The sequence below is a fragment of the Lissotriton helveticus genome, chromosome 8 (genome assembly GCF_964261635.1).
Source record: "Lissotriton helveticus chromosome 8, aLisHel1.1, whole genome shotgun sequence".
Lineage (NCBI taxonomy): Eukaryota > Metazoa > Chordata > Amphibia > Caudata > Salamandridae > Lissotriton > Lissotriton helveticus.
In genome coordinates this window covers 1,471,698,573-1,471,724,011 of record NC_136069.1, presented here as the reverse complement: position 1 = coordinate 1,471,724,011, position 25,439 = coordinate 1,471,698,573, and positions in this window count along the sequence as shown.

The window sequence follows — 25,439 nt, the reverse complement described above, 5'->3', positions numbered from 1 at the left end:
TCTCCGAACTAATTGTGTCGGACTGATTTCCGTGAGGAACCTGAAATAAAAAAATCAATAAAAACAAATTGTAGTCATAGTGCTGTGCTCCCAGTGAAAACACGTAAACACATATATGTCACAAAATGTACAACAAATGGTGTCTTATGACCCCGTCACAGGGCGCGATCACTGTGTGGACGTCCACCACCTTTTCAGACCATCAGAAAATATCTATTTTAGCCCTGTGGTATAGCTCATAGCTCTATGTATCTCACTAAGAGTGCCCCAAGAGCACTTGTGTATGTCATAACTCAATTTAACAGATCAAAGTGTTAAAAACAGGCATCCATGCCAGGATAGACAAAAGTAAGCATTGGCTCGGTCAATCTTAACGAGTTCCATATAATGAGAAACTTGAAATGGCAGGGGAGCAAGGACAGCTCCCTATTGTCACCCTCTGCGGGGCATTAAAGTAAACAAAGAAAAAGAAAATACATAAATCAGAACTCTTTTCCACGTTAGTATCGTATCAATGATGTAGAAATATATTAGCGGATGATCCAACTCCATTTGGGCCCCTCAATCAAGAATCAAAGAAACTTCCACAGTCGATACTGTAAAAGGACTGGGAAAATACTTGGCCCCTGAAACAAAGATCCAGTCACTTACTCTGGGAGAGCGCGGGACCGAGCCCATTCCGCTGCCTGCTGCTGGAGTAAGAATGTCCCAACTTACTTCGTCAAGGGTAGCTATCGCTGGACCTGTTGTCGCTTCCGGTGCCGTGTAGATATACGGGCCGTTCTGCCATTGGAGCGGATATACCCCTCTGCGGCTGTATATGGCAAGCGTGCTCGGTGGTGTGACATGCATGAGCGCGCATTAGCAAGTCGTCTATGTGGGACATGAGACTGAAGGAAGGAAAGCTACAGCGCTGACTCTATCCTCCATCTTCAATGAGGAAGGGAAGTATTGTGGAGGTGCAGTCATTCCAGGGACTGCCCTCTTCATGTCGTACTGGGAGTTTTCTCAAATGTAATCAGGGAGAACCAACGGAGTTCTAGTTGACCCCCCAAAAAACACAGACAAAAAGGATTCAGGTCTGCCATCAGTTTAGAGGTACGGGGCATGGGCACAGAGAAGGTGTATGCAGTATGCCCGCCCCTTCCTCCTCTCTTTGCCTCATTTGGGAAAGTAGTCCCAAGTCTGCCAGTCAGAATTACTAGGAGAGTGTAAACTAGGTCTGACTGCCCCAGATCCTTAACTGAGCGAGTGTGGAACTATTCGACCCCTCTGGCTAATGTTCCCACCCCCTACACATTACGTGTGACCCACTGGGATAAGCCTGACTGCTCTGTGCTAAGCTATCAACGAGGTGAGCAGAAGGTATTTTGGGTGTGTAAACTACCTACCCTGACTAGAAAGAGGGTCCCTACTTGGACAGGGAGCAAACCACTGCCAACTAGAGATCCCACTTCTAACGGAAACATATCTCCACAAATGTGATTGCATTTTCAGATAGTGAAAGGAGATTTTGTCCATGGCCAGCAGACTCCAAAGTCAGTCTCTTGTGCAAATCTTTGTAATAGTGCTTTGCTTTTTTTACTTTACCCTTCAGTTTACTTTTCAGTAGTATTTGAAACATTTTTTTCTCCTGTTTGTGCCTGATGGTTACGTAGAGTCAATAGGTAGCCCTAGCATGCTGTTTTTATGGTTCTTCATTAAATCAATGTTTGTGTTCTCCTCTACACTGTTGATTACTTCCTTTGAGAAGTGTATTACTTTACATTTTCACACAAATATGCAACTGTTGTTCCATACTTCAACATACATCTGATCTGTTACTGTCCATCTCCAATAGTCTAGATGGAGCATAAAACCTGCTATACAGAACCTTGTACAAATATCCTCTGCCATCCAGAATCTAAACCTAATTGGTAACTCTTCTAAACGTGTTTAGCCAAACTGTGTCACGGAAATAGTAGTCAAATTCTGCATTCCATGCATATTAATACTTCCAGTCAGGATGAAGTGTTGATGGCACATGAAATTTGTGCATGTATGCTAACAGTTGTCATGGAGATCTGTATCATTTAAGCATAAAGGGTCAATTAATTTGTAACATTTTTTTAAAGTTCTGGACATGATATCCAATGTTTCATCCAGGTAAATAGATATATTAGGGACTCTGTTATATCATAGTTCTCTCTCACCTACTCAATGATGCATTGTTAGATAATAGATGCGGTATAAAGCACAATTGCTTGTCCCTTAAGTTTGGTCGAATCGACCTTTATTTCAGCTGTGACACTACAGGGCCTATTACGATGTCGGGCGGAAATCCTCCTCCCGACCGTCAGCATCTCCTTGACCGTGTCAGAACCCTTCCAACTCACTTTGTTGGTTTACAATCATCCTGACCCTATTACGATGTTCTCAGTCGGGATGTAAACCACGTGGTCAATCCAAATCAGTTCCGACTGGCTAATTTCTAATTTAAAACATTTATAAAGCGCAGCGTGCACCGAACGGTTTCTTGGCGCTAATAGAGGGTAATGGCTACAGAGACAAAAATGAGAACTGGTGGTAGAGCCGGGAAGGGAAAATTACACATGAAAAGCCTGTTTAAAAAGGAACGTTTTTAGGTCCTTACGGAAGGATACATAATGGGTAGCCGCACGAAGGTGATCTGGGAGGGAGTTCCAAAAAGTGGGGGCCAAGGTGGAAAAGTTGGACCCACCCCACTTTTTGCGTCTGAAACGTGGGATTTGAAGGAGGGACTTGGTGGAGGAACGAAGTTCTCTGGGGGGAACATATTCTTTTAATAATGAGGAAATGAAGGCGGGGGCGGTGCCTTGACGGGCCTGGAAGACCATGCAGGCGGTTTTAAACAGAGAGCGTTCCTTAACAGGGAGCCAGTGGAGCTCCCTGAGGAGGGGTGTGGAGTGGTGGTAACGTGGGAGACCAAAGACCAGCCGGGCAGCTTGGTTTTGGACCAACTGTAACCTCCTCAGACTGTATGCTGGTATGCCATTGTAAAGAGCATTGGCATAATCCAGCCGTGATATCACTAGAGCGGCCATGGCTCTCAGAGAATTTGTGTCGGTCAGAACCGCGTTGTACACCTCTATGGACAGCGTTTCAGATCAACGGATTACGATACTGATTTATAACAGCCTTTCCGAGTCAGCTTATCCGACACAGAAAGGCTGTCAGAAAGTGACTTTGGGTGCCTCTGGTTGGTGGCTGAGGGGCTATTTAAGGGACCCCCCTGTAAAACCCTACACAGTGTGGCCGGCACAATCGGGGGCCTGCGACAGGGTGCAGGGTTTTCCGCACACCCAATTCCCCATAGGGGCCTTTGTTGTCAGGCGGAACATGGGCTCCTTTAGGAAACAATAGGAATCCGACCGAATAGTGTTTGGTCGCCATTTGTGGTGTCCCTTCTGAGGTCTCCTAGCAGTCTGAGGGAATAGGTGTTCTACAAAGGCTGTTACAATGAAAAGACACATAGAATTCAAGGCTCTATGTATTGTCTTTAAGACCACACAGGACATAGGACCAGGATTTTAAAACGGAATTGTACCATACATACGCACGCAATCTTCGCTCATCCTCTGCAAACGATCTTATTGTTCCCAAGGTGAAAAAATGCGCCTGGGGGAAGAAGCTTTCTATTGGGCACAACTAGGTTGTGGAACTCTCTTACAATAAAACTAAAACAGGAGACACATCAGTTAGCTTACCGGAAAGCGTTAAAGACTTGGCTGTTTAGTCTTCAAAATGTCTGCGAACCCCTTAGCCGAAATCCTGTCTCTATGAGCAAGATCCTTGACACCCTCGGATGATTGTTCGCTCTCTATAAATCGCCATTTCATTTCATTTCATTTCCCTGGTCTTTCACAGAAACAAGACATACGTCCTTAACCTCAGACCAGTAGCAAAGCTGTGTGCAATATTTAGGACCTCATTATAAGTGGTGTGCAAGCAGCAAAATCGGGCACAAATGGTTCTGAGCCTGGATTTTCACTTTGCACATTACAGGATGAACAGAAGCAGTGCTCACTCTCCGAGTTTCCCTGGCATCTGTCTCTACTTCTGATAACTTAACCCCATCCGCGCTAAGCGATTTACTGCTGTGCGCTAAAGATTCGCAATTACCGCGTTACATGACGAGCTCAGCTCGTCATGAGCGTACGACAGGCGTACCTCATGACGAGCTGAGCTCATCATGAGCGTGGAAGGGGTTAATGATGCCTGCACTTTCTGAACACAGCACTTGTGTTGATTCACCTGTCGTCTTCTTTTGATCAAGTGGCTGATAAAAGCTTTGGAAATGTGTTATCTTGTTCTTGTTTGGCCATATAATTCTTTACCTACATGGCTGCCTACCTCGTATTAAGGTTGCTACTAAGTACCCTCCTCACAGTGCTACTGCATAATACTCAGTATCGAGTATTCCTCTTTTACAGTCATTAATGTATTACAGTGACCTCTGTGACCTCTTATCTTACACCATAACTATGACCTGCTATTTTAATTTTGATAAAATACTCCTGCACTTATCTCACCCTTTTAATAAACGAACCACCCATTTTTATTTCTCGTGTCTTCAAATAGAGATCTACTTGGACTCAGGAAAGATTTGAGATGGTATATAGCAATTTCTGTTGTACCTCCATACATTTTGAAATAAGTAGGTTAGTGTGGCAGTCAATGCATGCATATGTTTTTGAGAATGAAAGCAGTAAGAAAGGTCATTGGTTTCTGGGTGAGACTCCCTTCACATATCTACAAGCGCAAGGCACCCTGATCAATATTTGAAACTTTCAAATATTTGTGATTTTCAAATGGTCCTCCTCAAAAAGCCTCCTTGCCCTGTCATAGAGGTGTAGATAGTCGATACTAAAGATTGTCTAATGTTTCTGTATGTACGGTAGTTCTCTTTCTCTCTTATTCTAAGGTGAGACCTCAACTTTGAAATGTACAGTAAACATAGCCCCAGCCATTAAGTCTTTAAGTTATTCGTTGCTGAACATTTTAGGGGCACCTTCAGGAATGTAATTGACTGTAGACCTATTTCAGAAAGCAAGTTACCAGGAAACCTGTTATAGAACTCATAAGGTCCTTCAGCTGTGCCATGACATCAGTCCTTTGACCAGAGAGCTTAACCCTTCATTTACTATAACTCTGAACTTCATGACAGCTATGTCACAAATTTTCAATTGTATGTTCAATGATCTTCTCTGTCATCATAGCTTTGCACCTCATTATCCACTGCAATTTTTCATTTGACTCAGCTCTCTTTCCCTAATTTTCACTTATTTCTCCACTTTATTATCCCCTTTCCATCCCACACTAATAAACTAAGACATGTAACTTAGCATGTACATAGCATCTTCATCAGTAAGGGGACAGGTCAACTCATCTCTGTAAGAGTACAACACATTGACAGACCATGAGCAAATGTAGAACTACCTAATATGCCCTTTAATCTTTAAAGCATGTTTGTAACTTGCTTCACTATATGATTAAAGTCAGAAAGAACAAATAACTCAGAACTGTTGATGGTTGAATGACATATATATATATATAAACACGCAATATAAAGGTCAATAAACAGACCTATCACTCAACAACATAGATTTCCAACATATCATCCAGGAATGCATACATAGATAAGTATAGAGTTACTATTCCTAAATCCACAACTACTTCCTTGATGATATGTTATCAGTCGATACTGTGGTGGAATCGACGGCACGTCGATATTAAAACTTTGGCATTGTGGTAGAACAATCCACTCTGCCCCAGTGAAATTACTTTTCAGCCCCCTCCGTTTAAGAGAGGTGAAGAATCTCTCAAGGTGTCTGAGTTCACTTTGCTGTGTCTGTCAGTCTCAAAGACTCAAAAGACAAAGCCCTGCACTTTAAAAATACAAAATGTATGTTGCACTGGATGGCAGATATATGATCTCTCCATAAAAGTTACCAACGCATTGGTATGCCAAAGTCAGACTGTTGTACAAAGTGATTCTTTGGATTGTAAGTAGTGGTAATTCCTGCGGTCATAGAGTGCATCTTACACAGAAGTCGTTCTGCGCATATTGGTGCTGGATTTTGCAGCATGCCATAGTTTGGGCACCTGCTCATGTTTACAAGTAATTTAGCTGTTTACCTCTGATGTTCTTAAATACCACCTAAGTGCCGGTGGCATTATATAAAGGTTTGCATGCTGCACACCATCTACAAGGCTCAATCCTGTGTCAAGTCTAACACTCAACACAATGTTAATGGGTAGTGAAATGATTGCGACAGAACTAGACCGAGGTTAGCAGATCAGCAAGTGCAAGACCGAGAACTATACAAGCATGTAACACAATGGGAGAGATGTGGGTATGCCAACGCACACCCTCCACAATCAATAATCAACTAACCACAAATAGGTGTGATAGCCAGCAGTACAAGGCCAATGTGGGTCCTTACCAAGAGTAACTCCTAAACATTCCACTTAGGGTCCCAAAGGAATAACTGTCCTATTCTAAAAAGTGGCAATTACATTGGATGAATAGGTATCATCTACTACTTGTGGCATGCTTCATCATCGGCAACCTCATCCCACACAGGTAAAATGGTACTACCAGGGTGAACTCAACCTCAAATAAGTAGGAGTTCTTAGATAAAACAAACTGGACAAGATGGGATCTAGATGTACTAAAACACCTAAAGGTAAACCCAGGTTAATAACTTTATTAGTGGGTACCTTAGGTGTGCCTAAAAACAACAGGAGGCTGGGGTACAGGTACAAAGTCCCAACCATCCATTATAAGCCAACATGTTTCTGCCCTTATTCTTGCAAATACTGGTCAGGGGGCATTCATCAGTACCAATGGGGATTCCTATCTCTATTTCTCATGGTAAGTCAGTGAGTATGATGAATATAAGTGTCAATGTGACTCCTACCTTGACATCCAAGAATAAGGTGATGTGTTTAGGCGACACATGCAGAAGCCTAATTGTTGACTGCCTACCCTGAGTCAAGGGAACTAGAGCTACATTGTCTAGGTGGAGATTGTATCCTCTGTAGCCACACATTGTAGTCATGTGACGTAGTAAAATTACAACACTCATGTTACTCTTTCGCATGACTACGGAGGATGCCATCTCCACACAGACTATGTAGCTCTAGTTCCCTAGAGTCAGGGTAAGCAGTCAACAATTAAGCTTATGCATGTGCCCACTAAACACGAGTGTGTTTCTTTGTTTGCAGTGCAGTGTCACAATATTGTATTGAACATATGTGTATTAGCACCTTGCAAGTAATCTTCCACCCGAGTGCCTGCTATAAGGTCAACAATTATTATTTTTTGTGTTTGTTTGTTAATATATTCTAGGAACCTTATCCTTGGGTGTCAAGGTAGGACTCACATTGACACCTATATTAATCAAACTCACTGACTTAGTGTGAGAAATAGATATAGGGATCCTCATTGTCCCTCATGAATGCCCTTGACCAGTATTGGCAAGATTAAAGGCAGAAACTTGTTGGCTTATGATGGATGGTTGGGTCATTGTACCTGTACACCATCCTCTTGTTATTTTTAGGTGTATCTATGGGAACCTACTAATAAAGGTATTATCCTGGGTTTACCATTGGGTATTTTTAGTGCACCTGGGTCCCATCTTGTCCAGTTAGTTTTATCAAAGAGCTCCCTCTTATTTGAGGTTGAGTCCACCCAGGTAGTACCATCTTACCAGGGTTGATGAGTTAATCGATGATGATGCATGCCACAAGTAGTGGGTGAGGCCTCCTCATCCAATATAATTAGCTATACAAGCAGCCATTAACTAGCATTTTATGGAGTGAACCCCATGTGTTACCCACTGCCAAGTCCCAGCGGCCACGGTTTCCTTCGGATGGCCTAATCATACCAAACTCATTCAAATGAATATGTCAGCTGGCTCAGGCCCATATATGTGGCCTGGAGAATGAAAGCAAATGTATCAAGGGACAATTACCTGAAGGGAAAGAGGATGCAATGTCATCAGGCGAATCCTTACGCCTATTTATAGCAACACCTTTTAAACTCACAAATGGGGCTCCCATGAAGATCTCATTGATTGAACTTGACATGCAGTCAAATGCATCATATTAAAGGGCTTGTCTAGAGGCACAACAAGCCTCGTGGATGATGCAAGAGTAGGTAAACATTGATTGGGCAAATACTAAAGCAAAGAGCAAACTGAGCATCTACTAATGGTGGATCTTGAGAGTGCATCACTGATCACCGAGGCAACCAGTCAGAAGGGGAGAGGAGTTGGCCTAACGGCTAGGGCAGTCGACCTCGAATCTCGGCAGCGACGCTGAACATCCTGTGATTCTGAGCAAATCACTTAATCTCCCTGTGCCTTACAAAAAAAATAAAAAATGAATGTGTCCTCATGTAACGCAACTGGTGCTATGTAAAGCGCTCTGATACCCTATACGGGTCGAGTTCGCGCTATTTTAAACTATGTAAAAAAAAAGTAGGCGGGGCATATATATTAATGTGCAGCAGGTGCAGTGGTACCGGGGTGCAGAGACCTGAAGAACCTACTGACCCATTATTATTGGTGTATTTTAATAGATAACCTTTAGTCAGGCAGTCAGCACTAAAACCACTGTGACCCAGCACCACTGGGTCTGGTTGTTAGTATCTGAGCAGAAGGAGATAGACAGTCCTCGACCCTACAGCAAAGTGACCCATACGTTCACTGGAAACAATAGTTTCCCTTGTTAATAGAGAAGTGATGCAACGTCTCTCTCACACACACACCAAAAATTCAACAAGCCCACTGTCTTCCTCGTCTCCCTCCAGATATCCATTCATTCTCTCTTTCTCTCCTGTCTCTTATCCCTCCCTCCACGCCCGTCTGTTTCCATCCTCTTCCTCTCTTTCCTTCCCTCGCCTTTATATCTCTTTCCTTCCTTTCTATTTTTCTCTTTCTGCGTTTGCCCACTCACTGCCTGGTACAGTTAACCCTGGCGAGCGAGAGAGGGCGACAGATGTGGCAGCAGTGGCCCGGGATCTATAATGCCAGCCTCCAAGAACTCCACGGGAAAATGCCCGACGAGAATAATGACTATTTCCGACGTGTACACACTTACACACTTAACATCTGCACATACGCACACACTTGAGCACCCAAACACACGTATGCACCTGAACAGACTTTCGCATGCTAGCAGATAAAGAAGCAGCTCCGCCCCACCGTAACAAACCCATTGGCCAATTCAGGTAAGAGGCGATATGCCCCCTTCCCACGCCGTGCATCGCTCCTTTCCGTGTACTAGAAACTAAAACATATATATTTCAATAAATGCAAATCAAGATTTTTTTTTTTTTAATTAAAACGTACAGCTTGCTGTCTGGCACAGTTTTCTGCATTGGGGTGAAGCGACATTTTTATTTCGGTATAATAAAATGTGTCAACAGCTAATATATTTATCCTGTAACGAGTCACATAGACCCTTTTTTTAGTGTGCCAGCGTGTAAATCCATGGGCACAGTTTTGGTTGCATTCACGTTGGGGTTGCAGGTTCTGATTTTAATCTAGGCTTTATTCAGTTCGGAAAATACTTCTTTATAGCCTGTTTACCGGCTGTTGGAGCCTTGCATGGACCTCAGGGGCGTGGCCATCATTGTAGAGCCTAGCTTGGTTGACGGAGTGTTAAATAACAACCTAACTTGCTGCAGGAGGTGAGAAGACGCAATAGTAAATATCAAGCCTTGAACACTTGATGCTAATACAAGGTGCCTCTCCTCTCAGAGCATCTGGTCCCCTGGTATAGTGTTACTGTTTCTATTTTCCCCACGCAGCGTCTCCCTGGAACATTGCGCGCGCTGCGCCTTGCGCGCTGCTATGGGTCTGTTCTCAAGTTGTTGCAGGGAGCCTGCCGTATGATGACAATTAGGAGCAGTTAGTGTGCAGATGAGGCTTGCGAGTGGCAGGTGGCGAGAATGGGACTCAATTAACTAACATGCACAGAATCCTTCCTAATGAGCCTGGGCCACCCCAGATGAGCAAGAAAGAGCGCGTCGCTGACAGCGACGGACGACATGGACCTGGGAGGGAAATAAGAACTGGTCAACAGGTTGCAAAGACAACAGCTATGGACTTCTCTTATTGTGATTATGCATTTTCATAAGAAAGATGACATTGTCAACCCACTGAATACTAAAATGAGGGGATTCTAAGTGTCCACCATGAAAATGTGTGAACAAAATTTACAGAATGAACTCAGTAGAGATTATCTGAAATCTGTTCAATCAATTTTAAAATGTAACCAAATTTTACTTTTAGGTGAGTCAGGGAGCCCATCCCAAGAGGAAAAGGGAAATTTAAGATTTTCAACAAATTTCCTTCCTCACAAAAGTTGTGGTTCCCTACCTCATTTAGAGGTGCAAGAACTAAGAGGTTTGCGATGACTGGACCCTCAGTGAGTTCTGCTGTCAAAAGTCTTTGACCCACTATTGGACCAGTAGATCAGTATTCTATTTAATGCTGCCATCTGATTGTATAATTGTATATGCGGTATATACGGTCGCCAGTAGGTAGTAATATTTTGGACCATGTTTCCATAGGAAAAGAGTTTTTTTACTTGCCTATGTCTTTGGTGACGTTTGATAAATGTCCATGAAGTTTCCCCAAAAGAAATGTGCCGGTGATTTTTGTTGTGCATGGAAAGTTTCATGGTGATCCGTCAGCGGGGGCTGAGAAAAAAGGGGGGGGGTCAAAAAAAGTGTATTCCCATAGACTCTTTAGACACGTCTGCAGCCCGAATCGCTGAAAGGAAATACACCAAATTTGGTAGAAAGCTAGCTTTTGGTCCGCAGATTGTGCTTTTTGTTATTTGGTGTAAATCTGTTCAGTAGTTAAGAAATTTAAGGAAATCCAAATTTGTATATCTGTGATCGCAGATAGTTCACAATGAATTTGCATCAAATCACGAAATTGGGTGCCAATAGGAATGCTGTGATTGGCTGGTCACAACTTGAGCAGAGAATTGTGGCTGCCATTTTAGTTTATCTGAAAAGTCCCCGGGCTGAAGTCAAATAGCAGCACTTGGTATAAGGAGTCAGGATTCATCAATCAATCAATCAATCAATCAATCAGGGATTTGTAAAACACACTACTCACTCGTGAGGGTCGTAAGGCGCTGTTTGTGTTCTGACCCCATGGGAGGCATATAAGCATCTTTCAGGAACTCCACATGTGTACAATATTTGTTTTACATGGGTTTTTTTACACACGATTTTTGCAAATTCGTCACGGCTGCCAGTGCACCCCCCGCGTGTAACATTTTAGGAAAAATATAAAACATTCATAGACCCACTCTGACAATGATGCACCCACTCACAAATGCGCTCAAAGAGTAATAATTCCAGTCACTCATCCACTCACAGACTCTTGCACCCACTCACAGATCCTTTGATACACCTACACACCCACTTTTGTTTTTGGGGGGGGGTTGTATAGCGCAAACTTGACCCGAAGGTATCAGAGCGCTTTACATGAGCACCAGTTGCGTTACAGACAGACATATTCTTTTTTTTTGGGCACGGGGAGATTAAGTGATTTGCCCAGAATCACAGGATGTTGAGCATCCCTGCTGAGACTCCACGCACCCTACCACCGAACCAGCGCCCCCAACCACCACCCTCTGCACCTGGACCCCTGTCAACACCAAAGACACCACCCGCCTGATGAACACCATCCACTCCAGATCCCCCGCCGACCCCTGCCCTCACCACATCTTCAACAAAGCCGACTCCATCATCGCACCCCAACTCCGGAACATCATCAACAGCTCCTTCGCATCCGCCACCTTCCAGGAGAGCTGGAAACATGCCGAGCTGAACGCCCTCCTCAAGAAACCCACCGCGGACCCCACGGACCTGAAGAACTTCTGCCCCATCTCGCTCCTCCCCTTTCCAGCCAAAGTCATCGAGAAGGCCGTCAACAGACAACTCTCCGCCTTCCTCGAGACCAACTTATCCCTCGACCCCTCACAGTCCGGCTTCCGAGCAAACAACAGCACCGAGACCACCCTCATCGCAGCCACCGACGACATCAGGTCCCTGCTCGACAACGGAGAAACGGCTGCCCTCATCCTCCTGGACCTCTCTGCAGCCTTCGACACTGTCTGCCACCGCACCCTGATACAGCGCCTCAGCAACACAGGAATCCAAGGAGCGGCCCTGGAGTGGATCATCTCATTCCTCGCCGGAAGAACCTAGAGAGTCCGCCTCCCCCCGTTCCGATCCGCGGCCACCGAAGTCATCTGCGGCGTCCCGCAGGGATCCTCACTCAGCCCAATCCTCTTCAACGTCTACATGAGCCCTCTCGCAGCCATCGCCCGTCGACACAACCTCAGCATCATCTCCTATGCCGACGACACCCAGCTGATCCTCTCCCTCACCAACGACCCCACCACCGCCAAAGCCAACCTCCAGGAAGGAATGAGAGACGTCGCAGAATGGATGAAGATCAGCCGTCTAAAACTGAACTCAGACAAGACGGAAGTCCTCATCCTCGGACCATCTCCCTCCGCGTGGGACGACTCCTGGTGGCCCCCTGCCCCGGGCAGCGCACCCAAACCAACGGGCCACGCACGCAACCTGGGCTTCATCCTGAACTTCACACTCACGATGACCAAGCAAGTGAACGCAGTCTCATCATCCTGCTTCAACACCCTGCGCATGCTCCGAAAGATCTTCCGATGGATCCCCACAGAAACCAGGAAAACAGTCACCCAGGCCCTCGTCACCAGCCGTCTGGACTACGGGAACACCCTCTTCGCTGGAACCACAGCCAAACTCCAGAAAAGACTCCAGCGCATTCAGAACGCCTCGGCACGACTCATCCTGGACATCCCTCGCCGCAGCCACATCTCTGCCCACCTGAAAGACCTGCACTGGCTCCCCGTCAACAAGAGGATTACGTTCAGACTCCTCACCCACGCACACAAGGCCTCCACGACATGGGCCCGAAGTACCTCAACAGCCGCCTCTCTTTCTACACACCTACCCGCCAGCTCCGATCCGCCAGCCTCGCCCTCGCCTCCGTCCCACGAATTCGGAAGTCCACCGTCGGAGGAAGATCCTTCTCCTACCTGGCAGCCAAGACATGGAACTCCCTCCCCACTCACCTACGGCTGACCCTGGATCACCTCTCCTTCAGGAAACAACTCAAGACCTGGTTGTTCGAGCAATAGCGACACCCCCCCTCAGCGCCTTGAGACCCTTACGGGTGAGTAGCGCGCTATACAAATTCTGTGATTGATTGATTGATTGAGACTCGAACCCAGTTCCCTAGGTTTGAGGTCGAACGCTCTAGCCGTAAGGCCACTTCCTCTCACCAGACTCACTCAGGAAGTCATCCACCCAGTTATAGACCTACTCTGAGAATTGTGCACCCAGTCACAGACCCACTCAGAGACTTATGCACCCACTCACAAATGTACTCAGAGACTCATACATTCACTCCCAGATGCACTTAGATTCTCATGCACACACTCACAGACCCACTCAGGACTCGTACACTCACTGACAGTCATGCTCAGAGATCCACGCACTCACTCACAGACCCACTCACAGACTTTTGCTCCCACTCAGACTCACTCAAAGACTCATGCACCCACTCACAGACCCTCTCAGGGAGTCCCACACCCACTCACAGACCCACTTAAAGACTCATGCATGCATTCACAGACCCACTCAGAGACTTGTGCATCCAATCACAAACCTACCTGGAGACTCACACACCTACTCACAGACCCACTGAGACACTCACTCTGACACTTGTGTACCCACTCATACACCCACTCACAGACCCACTCAGAGACTCATGCACACATTCACAGACCCACTCGGAGACTTGTGCATCCAATCACAAACCTACTCAGAGACTCACACACCTACTGAGACACTCACTCTGACACTCCTGTACCCACTCATACACTTACCCACTCACAGACCCACTCAGACACTCATGCACCCACTCACACACCCAGTGAGACATTTATGCAGCCACTCCCAGACCCATAAAAACACACACACCCATCGAGACACTCATGCATTCCCTCATACACCCACTGAGACACTCATGCACTCAATCCCATACTCACTCTAAAAATTTAAAGGTTACAGTTAGGAAATCAAATTTTAAAAAAACCTTAGAATTTCACTTGAAAATTCAAAAGTTACAGGGAAACTTATAGTTAGGAAACAACATTAAAACAACCTTAGAAATTCATTGAAGAAAACCACAGGTTACAGGGATGTTATAGTTAGGCTCAGATTTTACTCGTACAAAACCATAGAAATTCAGCAGTTATAGTTACCTGAGCTAACTATAACTTATGCCCCCGCAATGCAGTGCTTATGACCTCACATATTACATCACTCATGACATCTCAAATGACATCACTGATGACATCATCCAGTGAGTGTAAGTATTTCCTAAATGTTTATGACTGTTAAACATATAAATTGAGCTGCTACAAAGTGAAATTAACATACTAGGTATACTACTAATGAGTGATACTACTTCTACCATATATTATGTGAATGGCTGTGTGACTAAGTGTATCTATGTGTGTATGGGTGGCTTTATGGGTGTTTGAGTGGGTGTCTGCGCGGCTGGACTGTATGGGTGAATAAGTGGGTCATTTAGTAGCCGTGTGGGTAAATGGCTGTGTGAATGGCTGTATTGGTGAATGAGTGGGCGTGTCAGTGGCTGTAAGGGTGAGTGAGTGGCTGTATGGATGGGTGGGTGAGTGGGTGTGTGAGTGGCTGTATGGATGAGTGAGTGGATGTCAGAATGACTGTGAGTGAGTGACTGGGTATGTAAGTGGCTGCATGGGTGAGTGAGTGACTGTCTCAGTGGGTGTTTCATTAGGTGAGTGAGTGGCTATATTGGAGAGTGCGTGTCTTTGTAGATAGTTGTATAGGTGAGTGAGAGGATATGGGAGTGCTTGTATGGATGTGTGAATAGGTATGTGAGTTGGTGTGTGAGTGAGTCTGTGAGTGCTTGTGTGAATGAGTGAAAGGCTGTGTAGAGAGGCTATATGGGAGAGAGAGTGCATGTATGAGTGGCTGTATTAGTGAATAAGTGTGTGTGTGAGTAGCTGTATGGGTGAGTGTGTGTTTGTGTAAATGGCTGCATGTGTAAGGGATTGGTTGCTTGAGTAGGTTTATTGGTGAGTTAGAGGTTGAGTAAGTGGCTGTATGAGTGGATGGGTGTGTGAGTGACTATAGATGACTGAGTGGTTGTGTGAGTACTTCTATGGGTCTGTGAGTGGGTATGTGAGTGGGTGTGTGTGAGTGGATATATGAGAGGTGTATGGGGATGTGAGCGGGTGTATGAGTGGTTCTGTGAATGATGTCAGCAGTGATGTCACTGACCGTACCATGAGTTGGAGAAGCGTGGCTCAGTGGTTAGAGGCGGCAGACCTGGAAGCTGAGATTGGCCGTGGACCAGGGTTCGATTCCCCGCCTCGGCGGGTCTCGGGCTCAAAAATTCCACGGACTCCACAATTCTCGCTCCGGTGCCTACTCGACTCACGGGTTCACACTCTGCGACTCTGGGCAATAGCTTGCTTAATCTCCACTACGGCCCCTCGCGGCGGGATGCCTGGCTTTCACCTTGTGAATACCCTGCCGGGGTATCTCACAGGGGAAAACCAGGACGGGTTCCCTAAGCAAGCGCCTTGATACCTTCGGGTGAAACGTGCGCTATATAAGTCGCAATACAATGTAATATGTGAGGTCATAAGCAGTGCATTTAGGGGGCATAAGTTGTAGTTAGCTCATGTAACTATAACTGCAGAACTTCTATGGTTTTATACAGGTATCCTGTGTGTGTGTGTGTGTGTGTGTATGTGTGTGTGTGTGTATATATATAACCATAAACTAGCATAACGTTCATTTGTAAGGCGCAACATTCACTCCCAAGGGTACCCCCTGGCTCTACTGACATAAATCCGATTTAGACCCTTATCCAGTTCACCGGTATTCATTTCATCGACCTCAGAGGGATAGATGGCTGAGTGAGCCTGTCACGATTCAACGTCACGTGATCAATTTCGAAAAGCTCCTTTCAGATAACGGATTATGCCAATAACATGCAAATTCTAATAAAATAATTTGCAATCTTTAAAGGCTTTTAGACACCGCTTCTCATATCCGTGTCTGTCAACGAGTGTATTCAACGCACACCTGCAGTCTTATTTTAAAACCCCGCCTTGCAAAAACATAAACGGTAAGCGCACAAGTGCCTGCGCTGCTGTAAATTGATGTGGGAGCTTTTAAAGGGCGTTAGGCCTAATTGATGTGATCACCGTGCAAGTGACAGACTGAATTCCTGGTTCAGCGCCGCTGTGAACAAAAAGTCAACTGTTTAAACATGTTGTTTTCTAAACCGCTAACTGATAAGTTGTTATCTCGCGGCTTCTCCTGCTAATTAGACATCCAAGAGTCAAAGCTAATTTGGTGGAAAACATTTCTAGGCCTAATGACATTTATGGGCAATTAGGCGTGTTGTGGAAAGGCGCGCGCATTTACATGTCAGCCCAATTGCCGTGCCTAACAGGGCCCCGCCTCTTCCTCCACCGGAGACTTGGGGTCCTCCGAGGAATAGGCCTCGAGCAGACACTGCGGGCCCCTATGTTACTCTGGAAGCTGGCGAGTGTTTGCATCACACAACCGGGCGTCGAGTAATGAGCGCAGACAGGGATAAAATTAGGCACAATAAGGTCCAGTGCTTGTTTAGTGCCTTTACGTGTCACGGATGCGCCAGATTAGGAAAGGGACCAGGGATATAATAAAAAAAAGAACAAAACATCGTGTTCAATGTGGGAAGGTTTTTAAGATGTATCCTTGACACACCCAATGAAATGTAAATTGTATTCAGTGATCCCCATGATTTATGTCCTTGTTTATAGGTGTTTCAATGACAACAAACTATGATAATGCACTTTATTGTTAAGCAGTAAGACCACAAATGTAATTGTATAAAAACAAATAAACTCATCTTTAAAATAAAATAAATAAAAAACGTTTCTTGGGTTCCGCTGGCTCAGAACAGAACAGAACCTTTACACCAGCGGGGTGTCAAGTCAATGTTTCTCCGAGTAAGTGCTTTATTTTAGACAGCACAAAATAGAAAAAGAAAGAGGCAAACCTTGCTCACAGTTTCCCTGGCGTAGTCTGAAAATGAAGCTCTAATTCAGAGAGATATTGAGGTAAATAAATAACTCAGAGAGATATTGAGATAGGTGTAAAAAATGGCAGAGCCTGTCAGGAGTCCATGTCTGCTTGCAGCTCCCATTGCCGCTGTCAGCACTATCAATTACAATTTCAACACAACACAACTACTAACCCTCACACTCCTACAAGTGAGGCAATTCTGACTATTCCAGGCCCCCAAATCTATAAGAATGGCTTTGGCAGCAGGTATTAGTCAGTTTTAATGTATATTGAATTCATAAACAACTGTTGTTGTGTTTGTCTCTAAATTAGACAAACATCGCCTCCATTTGGCAGCCTGTCATAAGTGCCGGTGTTGACAATTAAGTGCCGGTGTGGAGACCACCGCTCAAATTAAGCACTGACCATAGCCCAATCAATATGCTGCTCATAACCCTACACATGTCATGAAAGACATCCCCGTCGACACATATTACATTGGTTATGACCTCAGATCATATCACCAGTGACATCAGCAAAAAGTATTTGAAAGGGCTCAGTTAGTACTGTCATGAACTTGTAAACAAGAGAAGAAACCAAAGGCTACTGGAGGTACACTCACTGTCAGTGCATACCTTCCAGCATAATAATTGTATTTTAAGGCTGCAGTACCCCTGCTAACATACAGGAGTCATTGCAAAGGATACAACAGAAACAAGTTAGCATGTCCACTGTAAACAGGTAAACATGAAAAATAACTGATTGGCCTTCAATAAAGTAATGAGAGATGTGGGTGGTCATGTGATTGATGATGTCACCTTCAGTGTCACCTTTGTGCATGGATCCTATAGGATGTTGCAAATGCACTGATTAACAAGACATATCCTCAGAGACATGGAGCGTAGTTCAGAGGCCATTACACCTTCAACATGCACCTGTCCCCAGAATCGACATGCCAACACGGATTTTCCCCCACTGCGACTTTATCTTTTCTTCTTACATACTCATAAACTCCATCAATTCTCTTGTGAGTCTTTGCAACTTTGGCTCCGTACGTTTGGAGACTAATTCCTAGTAAGGTTCACGAACCGGAACTGAAAGTTCACGAAATGGTTGACGGGGGGGGGGGGGGGGAAGCAGGTCACCAAATCAGACTTAATTTTAATTCGAATTTCAACATGTAAGATAGTTTCCAAAACTTACTAACGAAACATCACTGTATTTTCTGAACTCGGAAATTAAGTAAAAGCAAACAACTATTTTTTGTGCCACATTTTGAGTAAATCCATCTAACAGGATTTGCTGTGCGCTTGGTTAGAAATTCCTGTTGGAGGATGAATAGGAAATAGACTCTCGAAAATCCTGTCCGTGCTTTTTCAGTATAAATAAAGTTTAACTTACCCGTAACTCTGTGGTTTCATTAGATTGTTCGATCGTATATGTACGTATATGTAACACTCACACATATTTGCTTTCATGTATATATTTGTAGTTCATTCTACTACTACACTATCATTTTAATTAATCTACCATCCTACCCAATTTGCCCATCCTCATACTACTTGCCAGTGTTTGTCTTTTTTTTTAAAGATTGTTATTGAAACGATTAGTTATCCCTTATAATATCAGCACATAAAGCACTGAGGATGTTCAGTGGTTCGGGAAGAATTAAGGGGTTGGGACATGTGGGAATCCTGGACAATTGCACTCACAGACGAGTACATGAAACCATTGACTTTTTGGCCTGGCCATTTATATTTTTTAATTGTAACCAAATGATTTCTTGTAATTTCACACTCTCTTCCTTAGTTTGGTCACGATCTGTACTGCTATTGGAAATAAGTTGTTCCAAGGAACAGCGATAACGGTTGAAATGAAACGACGATTTCTAAAATATTCCACCGTTCCAGCAAGCCATTTATTTACCAATGTAACGTAACCACACAGATAAGCTTGGGCGGTAAAATGCTCTTTCGCGGCAAAATTCACCCTCGTTTCCACGATGTTTAACAAGTCTTCAGTATCGAAGCAGCAAGAAAAAGATCACTTTCAGAGTGTCAATGAACTAGCCAGTAGGGAGCGCTGTTGACCGAAGGAAGAGGGAAATGATTTAGTGTACTTGGAAACTAATTATTTAGAAACGTAGAAGCCGTTCGTTCATGTTTTAAAACCAGTGTTTCCCAAACTGTATTTATCGTCTCACATTTGCTGCGCTCCAAAGACAGGGATCAAATGTCAGACTATGTCTTTTGGCAAATTGCTGCGTATTTTTTTATCACGGGGATTGGCGTTTTCAAACTCCTCTCAGTTTGCAGTCAGAGGAAAAACATGCTTGATGTAATTTTTGTAACACACAACAAAATGTAAATGCCTTTAAATGAACTGCACAAATTCATCAGCTGGAAATGCAAAAATGAAGCACATTTTTTTACAATGCTGAAGTGTGATGGGAGTAAAGATTTTAAGAGGCTCAAAACAAATCAAGACGCTTTACTTCGTGATGCACAAATGATAAATGTTCACTGAAACATGATTTCCACACATTATCGATTGTGTGCGATATAGTTTCATCTGTAAACCTATATGTCTATGCAAATTTGGTGTCCATTTCAATGGAAAATGTGATGTCTGTAAATGACAATGCTCTGCCACACGATGCTTTAGTTACATAAAAAATCGCCCACCTCATGTCCATTAAAGCTAGGTGGGCCGAAAAAGGTAACTGTTCTAACAAGCGGGTCATGGGTCTAAAAAGTTTGCCAAGCACTGTTTAAATTATTCAGCAATATCGATATTTTAAAATAATATGTAATTTCACGAATTAATATGTCATAATAGACGCTAAATTGATTGATAATGAAGACTGACTATCGTGTCAATTAGGATGGCGGACAGACAAAGTCCGTCCACCATCCTGTCGGAGGACGGGACCGTCTGCCACAGGGGCGGATGTCTCTTGCCTCGAATTGGGATGCACCCGCCACAGTGGCGGGTGCATCCCGCATTTTTTACATTGTGGCGGCCGGTGCTGAAAGCACCGCCTGCCGCAATGCAAAACATTAATGTTGTGCGTTTCAAAGCACAACATGGCAGGCACCGCGCGGTGCCTGCCATGTTGTATTTTGAAACGCAGGGGGGTACCATAGGAACCCCCATGTGCACTCCCCACCCCCCCTTCACCCTGGGGGCCCGCAATGGGCCCCCAAAGCAAGGACCGTATGCCTTTTCGTGGCGGCATTGCCACCACGGAAAGGCATTCCCCTCAGCCCATCCTAATATGGCTGGCGGTGTCTGATAGACACCGCCACCATATTAGACCTTTTCCGCCGCGGTCGCCTTGCGACGGTGGCGGAAAAGCGACGGACGGTCTTCCCGTCCGCCACGGTCCCCCCGCCATTATAATATGGCGGGGGGGGGAAATAGGTGGTGGACGGGCAAGGATGGTGGACAGATCGCCACAGCCTGCATGGCGGTGGCGATCCGTCCGCCATCATAATTGACCCCTAAGTTTGGTGAAATACTAGCCATTAAAACATACATTTATTTTACACTGGCATCGTAAGAGCGCTTCGTACCCCTACATGGGGCACCCAACATCATAGGAGGCGTAGTATGCTACTGTGTATAAGCACTTGACTGGCAGAGTGATGTACTTTGTACTTGTGTTAGAAGTATTTTAGTGTTGTTCATGAGTGTTAGAACCTGGGGTTGCCTGGCCTAGGGCAAGACATACATTTCAGAGGCACAGTGTGAAGGTTGCAGACCACCCAAAAGTAAATCCACGCAATAGCACACCAAAAACAACACTACACCAAGTTGTTAGGAAAATATGAGCTGTTTTATAAAAATAGGTTTCTCTTTGCTTTAACTCTTAGTATTCACACAGGAAAAATTTACACTTAGTTTGGGAAAAATTATAACACTGTTTGTCTGTAGAAAGAGAATTACAACTCAATGCATGTAACTTGTACATATGCTTAGTTTTTTTCACCATTACTAAATTGACCTCTTATGCAGATTCCCTTTTGGAGAGAAAGCACAATACCTATTAATCAGGAATTTGATATAATCTCTACCAAGGTGCTAACTAGTCATCAACTTTACATCACTAGAGGTCCTAGCATTTAATTAAGCATAGTTTCTAAGTAGGTTCTATACTCTACAACTGGTCTCAGCACTTGCAATAACACCTTTAATCTACTATGTACATTACCAATGAATTTCTGTGTTTCATTACATTTAACAGGCACTATAAATAACAGGCAGGTAACCTTTAGGCCTTCTTAGGCCAGTTAAATATGTATCATATTCGTCTTTTGCTCCTCAGAGCTTCTATTCCACTCAGGGGGGGGGGGCAACTGTCAAAAGTAAGAATTCACCCCTGTGTTCAGAACTCCCCAGAGAGCCCCACTCCTTACTGTAGCGTGGAGACGATGTTGTCCCAGTCTCCACGCGTCGCTGTCGACTTAAGGCTTCTTCAAGGTCCCACAGGCCTCACTTTACTCCCTCCCGCCGAGCCAGCTGCTTATTTGATGCTGGGGCGGAGGAATACCGATGAGCACACTCTCCAATGCCCCCCTTCCTACTCAATATCCGCCCAGCCGCTCCAGCTGCTTCCTTGAGGCTGGGGCGGATGAATAACAATGAGCGCACTCACAATGCTCCCTCTCCGCTCGCGCCAGCTCCTTCCTGAGGCGCTCGAGCGAAGGGGGAAAACGAAGCCACACGCACTCACTGGCCGGGGACGTGCGCTACTCACTGGGACATGCGCGCAGCGCTCCACACCCCTCAGCGGCTGCTCCCGCCTTCACTGGTCTGGCTCCGCCTCACGGAGCCCGGCGGCGCCACTGAGCCTGCGCGAAAGAGAAGTGTCTCACCGCTTGAGACTGCGCTGTGCTTCCGACGCTGCTCTCCACGCCCAGCACACACGGCAATTGTCTAAGGCTTCCTCTAATCCGCTCCTCACCTCAGGGCACACAATTATAGCTCCACAACGGCGCCGCTCGCCCTGCACCAGATTGGGGGATTGGAAGGGCGGAACAGCCCGTTTTCTCCTGGCTTCTGCTACTCTCCTCAGTGGCGCTCCACCACAGCAGGTGAGAGATAACGCTCCAGGGGTTTACTAATTAAGGGACAGTCTAGACCAATTTTACCAGTCTCTGGACTCTTTATGCTGAGAATGAAGGCACACTTTTCACAAGTCCCTCTAACTGGGCAGAGGACTGCGCTCCGCAGCGCTGCAGTCTCCTTCTCCTACAGACTTCCCCTATATTATTTAAAACAGGGGCAAGCCAGGCGCCCAGGGTCTCCAGTAACTTCCCACAGCGGGGCCAAGACAAGTAACCAACAGGGGAGTAGTGGGTTGGACCAATAAGGCAGCTTCCCAGTCCAGGAGGTCAACCCTAAGTCTAACCTCTTCCCACCCTCAGCTACCACCTGTCCTCCAGCTGACTTCCACAGGTAGACAAAATGGCTGCCCCGCATTCCGCCTTTTATAGGCTGCCCTTCAATGGTCCAGCATGGACCAGAAGGTTCTGGAATGCCCTATGTTAAGCTATGGCCAAGTTCTAGGTGCGACAGTTGGGGCAGTTGGTGGCCACCATTTTAGGTGGTGCCAACTTTCCTGTCAGAACAGGCCTCTGGGCCTGAGGTAGAAGATTATGGGGGGGGAAAAGAACACCTATCCCCTTGACCAACACCTAAAAAAGTAGTAGACACAAAAAATAGTAAGGGTATGAGGGGCAAAAAGGGGACAAAATAAATAATGATGAGGAGGGACTGCGCAAAAAAATCCAGACAGGTCTAACACGCGTCCCCCCCAGCTGAAAGTGGGGAGAACTACCCAACCCCTTGGGAGTCCTCTTCACTAAGGCGGAAATACCTGGAGAGACCGTCTGCATTGGCGTGGTCCACTCCAGGCCGATGTTCCACCCGGAAGTCCATTCCCTGTAGGGAGATGGACCACCTCAACAGCTTGGGATTTTCCCCCTTCATTTGCATCAGCCAACGAAGGGGGCGGTGGTCAGTCTGAACCAGGAAGTGCGAGCCAAAGAGGTATGGCCGCAGCTTCTTCAGAGCCCACACCACCGCAAAAGCCTCCCTCTCAATTGCACTCCACCTCCTTTCCCGGGGAAGCAGTCTCCTGGATAAGAAGACTACAGGCTGATCCAGGCCCTCTTCATTTAGTTGCGATAACACTGCCCCAATGCCATGTTCAGATGCATCTGTTTGAACAATGAACTCCTTGGAGAAATCGGGAGCCTTCAGGACCGGTGCTTCACACATTGCCTGCTTCAACTTTTCAAAGGCTTGCTGACAAGCCTTTGTCCACACTACCCGTCGAGGTTGTTTCCTAGAGGTGAGCTCTGTGAGGGGCGCTACAATAGTGCCATACCCCTTCACAAAGCGACGGTAGTAACCTGTGAGGCCCAGGAAAGCTCGGACCTCAGTCTGTGTCTTGGGGGGTTCCCAGGCCATGATTGCCTCAATCTTCGCCTGCAGGGGCTGCACTGACCCCCTACCCACCAAGTGTCCAAGGTACACAACCGACCCCTGACCAATCTGGCATTTGCTGGCTTTGATGGTCAATCCAGCTTGTTTCTGCGCCTGGAGAACTGCTTGCAAATGTTGCAAGTGGTCCTCCCAACTGCTACTGAAGACAGCAATGTCATCCAGGTAAGCAGCCGAGAAACCCTCCATTCCAGAGAGGACCTGGTTCACCAGTCGCTGAAATGTGGCAGGGGCGTTCTTGAGCCCAAAGGGCATCACACAGAACTGGAAGTGTCCCTCAGGCGTGGAGAAGGCTGATCTTTCCTTTGCTCCATCTGTCAAGGAGATCTGCCAGTACCCTGAAGTGAGGTCAAAGGTACTTAGGTATTGGGCAGCTCCTAGCCGGTCAATTAACTCATCCGCCCTGGGGATGGGATGAGCATCAGTCTTGGTAACTGAGTTCAGTCCTCGGTAGTCCACACAGAACCTCAGTTCTGGTGTGGTGCCCGGTGGAGCGGCTTTTGGGACTAGCACCACCGGACTGGACCAAGGGCTGCTGGACGGTTCTATCACTCCTAGCTCCAACATCTTGGCAACTTCGCCATGGATGCTAGCCTTCACCTTGTCCGACAGCCTATAGGTCTTGGACTTCACTGGGGGGCTGTCTCCTGTGTCCACATCATGGGTACACAGGTGGGTTCTTCCCGGGACAAGGGAAAACAGCGAAGAGTACTGCCCCAATACCTGACGGCAATCCTCTCGTTGCTCAGGAGTGAGAGACGGGGAGAGAATCACTCCCTCCACCGACCCATCCTTCTCTTGACATGAAAAGAGGTCTGGGAGAGGCTCGCTTTCTGCTTCCTCAGCACCATCAGTCACCAACATCAGGATGACCTCTGGCCTCTCATGGTGGGGTTTGAGGCGATTGGCATGCAGCACCCGTAGGGGCTGCCGCGGGGTCTTAAGATCCACCAAGTAAGTGGCCTTACCCTTTTTCTCCAACACCTCAAATGGGCCTGTCCAACGATCCTGAAGGGCACTTAGCTCTCCAGGTTCCATCACCCAGACTTTCTGGCCAGGCTCCAACTCCACCGGGTGAGCATTTTGGTCGTACCATTCCTTCATGACTGCCTGACTGGCCTCCAAGTTGTCAGCAGCCTGCTTCCACAACTTGGCCATCTGGCTTCTGAAGGCCAACATGTAGCTCACCACATCCTGGGGAGGCTTTCTGGGGGATTTCTCCCATCCATCCTTCACCAGGCTGAGAGGCCCACGCACAGGGTGCCCATACAACAACTCGAACGGGCTGAAGCCCACTCCTTTCTGCGGCACCTCTCTGTAGGAGAACAGCAAGCAAGGTAGGAGGACGTCCCACTTCCTCCGTAAGCTCTCTGGCAGACTTCTTATCATGCCCTTCAGGGTCTTATTAAACCTCTCAACCAGTCCATTGGACTGGGGGTGATAAGGAGTGGTGAACCGTTAGGTCACCCCACACTCCTTCCACATGGTCCGCATGTAAGCGGACAGGAAGTTAGTCCCCCTGTCAGACACAACCTCCTTCGGGAATCCTACCCTAGTAAAGATTCCCATCAGGGCCCTAGCTACCACAGGTGCAGTAACAGTCCTCAGAGGGATGGCCTCTGGGTACCGTGTGGCATGATCCACCAGAACCAGGATGAACCTGTGACCAGCTGTTGTTGGTGGATCCAATGGCCCTACAATGTCGATGCCCACCCTCTCA